Genomic DNA, 7219 nt, shown 5'->3' with positions numbered 1-7219 from the left:
CCCAGTTGGCCCACTTCCCCCATTTCAAGCGAACCTACTCACCAAGCCTCAATCTCATCTCTTCAGATGTCAACCCAGAGAAGCAGCATGGCCTAGTGGATAGATCACAGCCCTGGGAGTCAGAAGGACCTGGGTTCTAGTCTCCACTTCATTGCTTGTCTGCTGTGTGACCTTGGGTGAATCATTAAGTTTTCTGTGCTTTAGTTTCCTCAGCTGTAAATGGGGATTAAGACTGTAAACCCATGTGGAACATGTTCTGTGTCCAACCTAATTAGCTCACATCTACCACAGCGCTTAGTAGAGTGTCTGGCACAGTGTAAGTGCTTCACAAATACTCTAAAAAGGTGTCCAATTATTCTGTTATGCTTTCCCAAGTTCTTAATATAGTGCTCTACCCTCAGTAATTATTTATTGCTTGACTGACAGCAGATTATTAATGATTGCAATAGGGAGGCTGCAAGCAATGTAAATGGCTTCCTTATTGGTCTTCTGCAGAACACTCTGGGGATCAGAAAGGAAATCTTATACAGTTCTTGATGGACTGGGGTGAAGAATCCTCCTGTGGGAGAAGCAGCATGGTTAGTGTAAAGATCATGAGCCTGGAAGCCAGAAGACCTGAGTTCTAATCCCAGCTCCAACCCTTGTCTGCCTTATGACCTTGGTCAAGTCCCTTAACTTCTCAGTGCTTCAGCTTCCTCATCTATTAAATGGGGAATAAATAGCTATTCTCCCACCTATATAGTCATTCAGTCAGTCAATTGTATTAATATTGAGTGCTTACTGTGCGCAAAGCATCATACTAAGAGCTGGGGAGAGTACAATATAACGATAAACAGACACATTCCCTGCCCACAATGAGCTTACAGTGTAGAGGGGGAGACAGACATTAATGTACATAAATAAATTACAGATATGTACATAAGTGCTGTGGGGCTGGGTTGGGGGACGAATTAAGGAAGCAAGTCAGGGTGATGCAGAAGGGAGTGAGAGAAAAGGAAGGGGAAGCTTAGTCAGGGAAGGTCTCTTGGAGGACGTGGGCCTTCAGGAAGACTCTGAAGGTGGGGAAAGTAATTGTCCATTGGATATGGGGAGGGAGGGCACTCCAGGCCAGAGTCAGGATGTGGGCAAGAGGTCAGTAGTGAGATAGATGAGATCAAGGTATAATGAGAAGGTTAGCATTAGAGGAAAAAAGGGTGCAGGCTGTGTTGTCATAGGAGAGTAACCAGGTGAGGTATGAGGGTAAAGTGAGTGGCACAGGGACCATGCCTGAACTGATTAAATTGTATCTACCCTAGAGTTAGTCAGTCAATTGTACTTACTGGGCGCTTACTATAATAATAATAATAGTGGTATTTGTTAAATGCTTACTATGTGCCAGTCACTGTATTAAGTGCTGGGGTGGATACAAGCAAATTGTGTTGGACACAGTCCCTGTCCCTTGTGGGGCTTACGTTCTCAACTCCTGGCCCACATTTTATCTCTGACCTGGAACACCCTCCCTCTTCAAATCCACCATATAATTACCCTCTGCAAGACAGACGAAATAGAGGTACAGTGAGAAGGTAAGCATTTGAGGAGTAAAGTGTCCAGGCTGGGTTGTAGTAGGAAAGTAGTGAGGCGAGGTAGGAGGGCACGAGGTGTTGGAGTGCTTTAAAGCCAATGGTGAGGAGTTACTGTTTCATGTGAAGATGGATGGGCAGCCACTAGAAGTTCTTGAGGAATGGGCTTAGTACAATGCTCTGCACACAATAAGCACTCAGTAAATGCGACAATGAATGGAACAGCACTGTCTGAACGCAAGTACTTAAATACCTCTACTATTAATATTATCGTTATTATTATTACTATTAGTCGGCAGTTCCATGGGCCTCAAATGGCCATTCCAAACTGCAAGCTAATGTGGAAAGCCACTGAAATGCATATTGAACTGGAATGAGTTTTTGAGACAGAGCCGCCATCAAGGAGTTGGTTGCTTTGTCAGTGACTCCTGGCTCATTAAAAGTCAGAATGGTTTATTTTCATCAAACAGTTTCTGATCCTAATTGTATATCACACATATCAGATTTCCAGAGCTGCTACTTTCAGAGACAAATGGCCCAGATTTCCCTGGAACCAAAGCTTGAGTGATGGGAACAAAGAAACTGGAAGATCAGCTTGTGTCCTAAATAATTAATCAATTCCACTTAACTGGAGAGAGCAGAATCTGAAAACAGTGCATTTAACCAGGTTCACAGGAGCTGGCAAACTACATTCACCAGCCATTGTTAATAATAATGATGGCATTTGTTAAGCCCTTACTATGTGCCAAGCACTGTTCTAAGCGCTGGGGGAGATACAAGGGAATCAGGTTATCCCACATTGGGCTCACAGTCTTAATCCCCATTTTGCAGAGGAGGAAACTGAGGCCCAGGGAAGTGTAGTGACTTGCCCAAAGTCACACAGCTGACAAGTGGCAGAACTGGGATTAGAACCCATGACCTCTGACTCCCAAGCCTGTGCTCTTTCCACTGAGCCATGCTGCTTCTCATTTCCTTAAAGCAATTCAACCTAATGTACACTTTTTAAAAGACAGTGAGGATTTAGTGCTGCACTTAGCCCTGCAGAATGAGCTTGCTTCATAGTCTTGGGATTTGGAGGCTTGGATTACATGTAAATTTAGGCAAAGGTCACGATGCACAGCCTCAAACTATTTGAGTAAGTTTTTGTTACAGGTCAGTAGAGAAGTTTTGGCTTCAGGGCATTACCAGGTTGATGTGGTATCAAATCATGTTTATTGAGCTTCTACTGTTTACAGAGCACCGTACTAAGCACTTGGGAGAGTACAATATAGTGAACTGATAGACGTATTCCCTGCCCACAGTGAGCTTACAGTTTAGAGCAGGAAGACAGACATGAATATAAATAAATGATTTACAGATATGTACATAAGTACTGAGAGACTAGATGAAAATGAATAAAGGATACAAATTCAAGTTCAAGGCCAAAGCAGAAGGGAGTGGGAGAAGAGGAAATGAGGACCTAGTCAGGGAAGACCTCTTGGAGGAGAGGTGCCTTCAGTAAGGCTTTGAAGGTGGGAAAATTGATCATCTGTTGAATATGAAGATGGAAGGTCTCCTAGGCCTGAGGCAGGATGTGGGTAAGAGTTCAACGGCAAGATTAGATGAGATTGAGGTACAGTGAGTTGTTTGGCATTAGAGGAGTGATACATGCAGGTTGGGTTGCAGTAGGAAAGCAGCAAGCTAAGGTAAGTGGGGACAAGGTGATCGAGTGTTTTATAGCTGATGGTAAGGAGTTTCTGTTTGATATACAGGTGGATGGACAATCACTGGAGGTTAGTGAGGGGTGGAGTAACATGGACTGAACTTTTGTACAAATATGATCTGGGTAGAAAGTGAAGTGTGGACTGTTGTGGGGAGAGACAGGAGGCAGGGAGGTCAGCAAGGAGGCTGATATAGTAATCAAGTCGAGATAAGATAAAAGTGCTTGGATTAACGTGGTAGAAATCATTCTCAAAATTATTATAGACTGAAGTTTCCTCCTCACAGAATACTGTGTTCGATTTAAGGGATATTCAGAAAAAAATGTATTATACCGCCTTTGCCCCCCAAAAGCTTAGCAGTCTAGAGATCAGTCAACATAAATTTAACATAAATTGTTAGAACAATAGAGCAGTTATAAATGGTAAACACTACTAGAAAAATAAAACAAACAAATCCTCAGCTCCTATGTAGATTCAAATGTACATTTTACTTTTTAAAAAATATTTCATTTTAGTACACTCACACCACTACCTATTTTTTCTTTGTTCTTCCTAATAATCATAGTAATAATAATAATAATAATGGCATTTGTTGAGCACTGACTATGTGCACAGCACTATTCTAAGCACTGGGGAGGATACAAAATTATCAGGTTGTCCCACGTGGGGCTCGCAGTCTTAATCCCCAATTTAAAGATGAGGAACTGAGGCACAGAGAAGTTAAGTGACTTACCCAAAGTCACACAGCTGACAAGTGATAGAGCTGGGATTAGAACCCATGACCTCTGACTCCCAAGCCCATGCTCTTTCCACTGAGCCACGCTGCTTCTCGCTGCTTCCTGCTTTCAGCATTTCTCCCTGATTGTCTTTTTCATGGAACTGTTAGCATCTTGTGGTCAAAGGATTTTGGCTATGCTTCTGTTAGATTTTCCCAAATGTTCCGTAAATTGCTCTATACTTGGTGACTGCTCCACAGACACCATTATTGACAGATTAAATGACTGGAAAATGAAAAGATAAGTACAGAGTGGAACGGTGGTGGCTGAGATGGTTGAATTCTTATAGACTAAGCTCCTTATGGACAGGGATTGCATTTAGCAGCTCTATTATACTTTCCAAGCCCTCAGTGTAGTGCTCTGTACACAGTACATGTTCAATAAATATCACCAATGGCTCAATTGATTGATTGATATGACTGACTTAGTGATGCCATTTATTAAGCACTTACTATGTGCAAAGCACTGTTCTAGGCACTAGGGAGGTTACAAGGTAATCAGGTTGTCCCACAGGGGGCTCACAGTCTTCATCCCCATTTTACAGATGAGGTAACTGAGGCCCAGAGAAGTGAAGTGACTTGCCCAAAGTCACACAGCTGACAATTGATGGAGCTGGGATTTGAATCCATCACCTCTGACTCCAAAGCCCGTGTTGTTTCCACTGAGCCACGCTGATGTGAGATATGGAGGAATGGGAGATTAATAAATTTACCTCTACATGCTGGAGAGACTTGGCACATGTGAGCTGATTCACAACTTCAATGAAGCCTGTAGAATGTGACCCTGAAATGATGGATAATAATAATTATGGTATTTGTTAAACAAAAGCTGTATGCCAGGCACTATATTAAGCGCTGGAGCATTCAAGCAAACCAGGTTGGACACAGTCCCCTGTCCTGTAAACAGCTCACAGTCTTCATCCCATTTTACAGATGAGATAACTGAGGCACAGAGAAGTGAAGTGACTTGACCAAGGTCACACAGCAGACAAGTGGCATAGCTGGAAGTAGAACCCATGACCTTCTGACTCCCAGATCCATGCTCTATCCATTATGCCATGCTGTTCCTATTCTATTTATTTTATTTAGTTAATATGTTTTGTTGTCTGTCTTCCCCTTCTAGACTGTGAGCACATTGTTGGGTAGGGGCTGTCTCTATATGTTGCCAACTTGTACTTCCCAAGCGCTTAGTAGAGTGCTCTGTACACAATAAGCACCCAATAAATACGATTGAATGAATGTTCCTCCTAAAATGATGCATCAAACTTGCTCCAGTCACAGATTTCAGGTCTGTGAATTATAATAATATTGTAATTATACTTGTTGAGTGTTCACTATGTGCCAAGTATCACAAGCCCCCAGTTCATACCAATCAGGACCTTCCTAGACTGGGGAAGCCTCGCTGACACGTAGTAGAGCTTAAACCACACTTCTGATCACCAAGGTTAATGTGTAAATTTTTTTAGTTAGTTCTATCACCGTGCAAGGGAGTGGCACATCCACATACTCACTCCACCAAGGTCCAATACCAGTCTGTGGTGAAAAGAGCCCTTTCTGCCAATGCTTCTTCTTCTTCCTGCTTCCACATGTTACTCTCCTGGTGCTTCCGCTGCTCTCCAAATGCAACTGCTTCCCTCCGGCTCCTGGGAGAGTCAAAACGAGCACCTTTTAACTGCCTTAGGTGTCACAGCTGTGGCTGTACATGGCAGTAATTGATTGGTTCAGGCCCATTACCAGGTAGAACAGTGAGAGAAAGCCCCATCTCCCTCCATGCTCCTCCCCAACGGGCCACCAATTCATTCATTCAATCGTATTTATTCAATCAATCAATCAATCAATCGTATTTATTGAGTGCTTACTGTGTGCAGAGCACTGTACTAAGTGCTTGGGAAGTACAAGTTGTCAACAGATAGAGACGGTCCCTACCCAACAGTGGGCTCACAGTCTAGAAGGGGGAGTCACCTGCCTCAGGTAGAGGGCTTCAGTGACTTTGCAAAGTCTCTCCCTCACTGTAGTTTTTCGCAGGATCACAAACAATTTCTCTCAACACCAAGCACTCTTCTAAGCACTAGGGTAGATACAAGTAAATCAGGTTGGATAGAGTCCCTGTTCCACTTAGGGCTCATATGCTTAACCCTCATTTTACCTAAGTAAAGAGTTCCAATTTACCATTACATAAGAAGCAGCATGGCTCAGTGGAAAGAGCACGGGCTTGGGAGTCAGAGGTCATGGGTCCTAATCCCAACTTTGCCACTGTCAGGTGTGTGACTTTGGGCAAGTCATTAATTTTTTCTGTGCCTCAGTTCTCTCATCTCTAAAATGGGGTTAAGACCGTGAGCCCCACGCAGGACAACCTTGATTACCTTGTAAACCCCCCAGTGCTTAGAACAGTGCTTGGCACATAGTAAGCGCTTAAGAAATAACAACATCATTATTATTACGTCCGTGAAAGGGCCTAGATTTGGTAGCAGTACTTTCATTCATTTAATCGTATTTATTGAGCGCTTACTGTGTGCAGAGCACTGTACTAAGTGCTTGGGAAGTACAAGTCGGCAACATATAGAGAAGGTCCCTATCCAACAATGGGCTCACTTCAGGTTCCTCTAAACTATAAGCTTGTAGTGGGCAGGGAATGTGTCTGCTTACTGTTAGATTGTACTCTCCCAAGGGCTTAATACAGTAGTCTGCACACAGTAAGCACTCAAGAAATATGATTAAAATATGATTGAATGAAAGGTTCAGGTCCATTAGCAGCACTGGGGATTCAAAATTCTAGATTCTGTTTTTGTTCCAATAATGATGATGACTGTGGTACTTGTGAGCCCCATGTGGGACTGGGACTGTGTTCAACCCGATTTGCTTGTATCCACCCCAGCTCATAGAACAGTGCCTGACACATAGTAAGCGCTTAACAAATATCATTTGTTAGACACCTGCTATGTGCCAAGTATTGTACTGTGTAGGGGTACAGGCAATAAAACAGTCCAGACTCAGTCCCTGTCCCATTTGAGTTTCACCATCTAAGGGGGAATAAAAACAAATATCTTATCCCTGTTTTACTGATGAGGATACTGAGGCACAGATAAGTTAAGTGACTAGCCCAAAGTCACACAGCAGGCAAATGGCAGAGCCAGGATAGGACTCCCAGGCCTGTGCTCTTTCCACTAGGCCATGCTGCTCCTATC

The 7219-nt window shown here is 43.2% G+C and overlaps 1 long non-coding RNA gene across 1 annotated transcript; it reads right to left on the bottom strand.

Moving 5' to 3' along the window:
• Positions 1–406: 406 nt before the first annotated feature.
• Positions 407–5572, bottom strand: LOC119939828. The gene is made up of 3 exons (XR_005454835.1): positions 5546–5572; positions 4748–4818; positions 407–559 (listed from the first exon to the last, which is right to left on the bottom strand). It is a non-coding gene; the product is annotated as an uncharacterized LOC119939828 (long non-coding RNA).
• Between the last annotated feature and the right edge of the window lie 1647 nt (positions 5573–7219).

Source organism: Tachyglossus aculeatus, chromosome 1 (assembly GCF_015852505.1).
Source record: "Tachyglossus aculeatus isolate mTacAcu1 chromosome 1, mTacAcu1.pri, whole genome shotgun sequence".
Lineage (NCBI taxonomy): Eukaryota > Metazoa > Chordata > Mammalia > Monotremata > Tachyglossidae > Tachyglossus > Tachyglossus aculeatus.
Note: the sequence above shows the minus strand (reverse complement) of the source record. Positions and strands in the feature narration are given on the sequence as shown.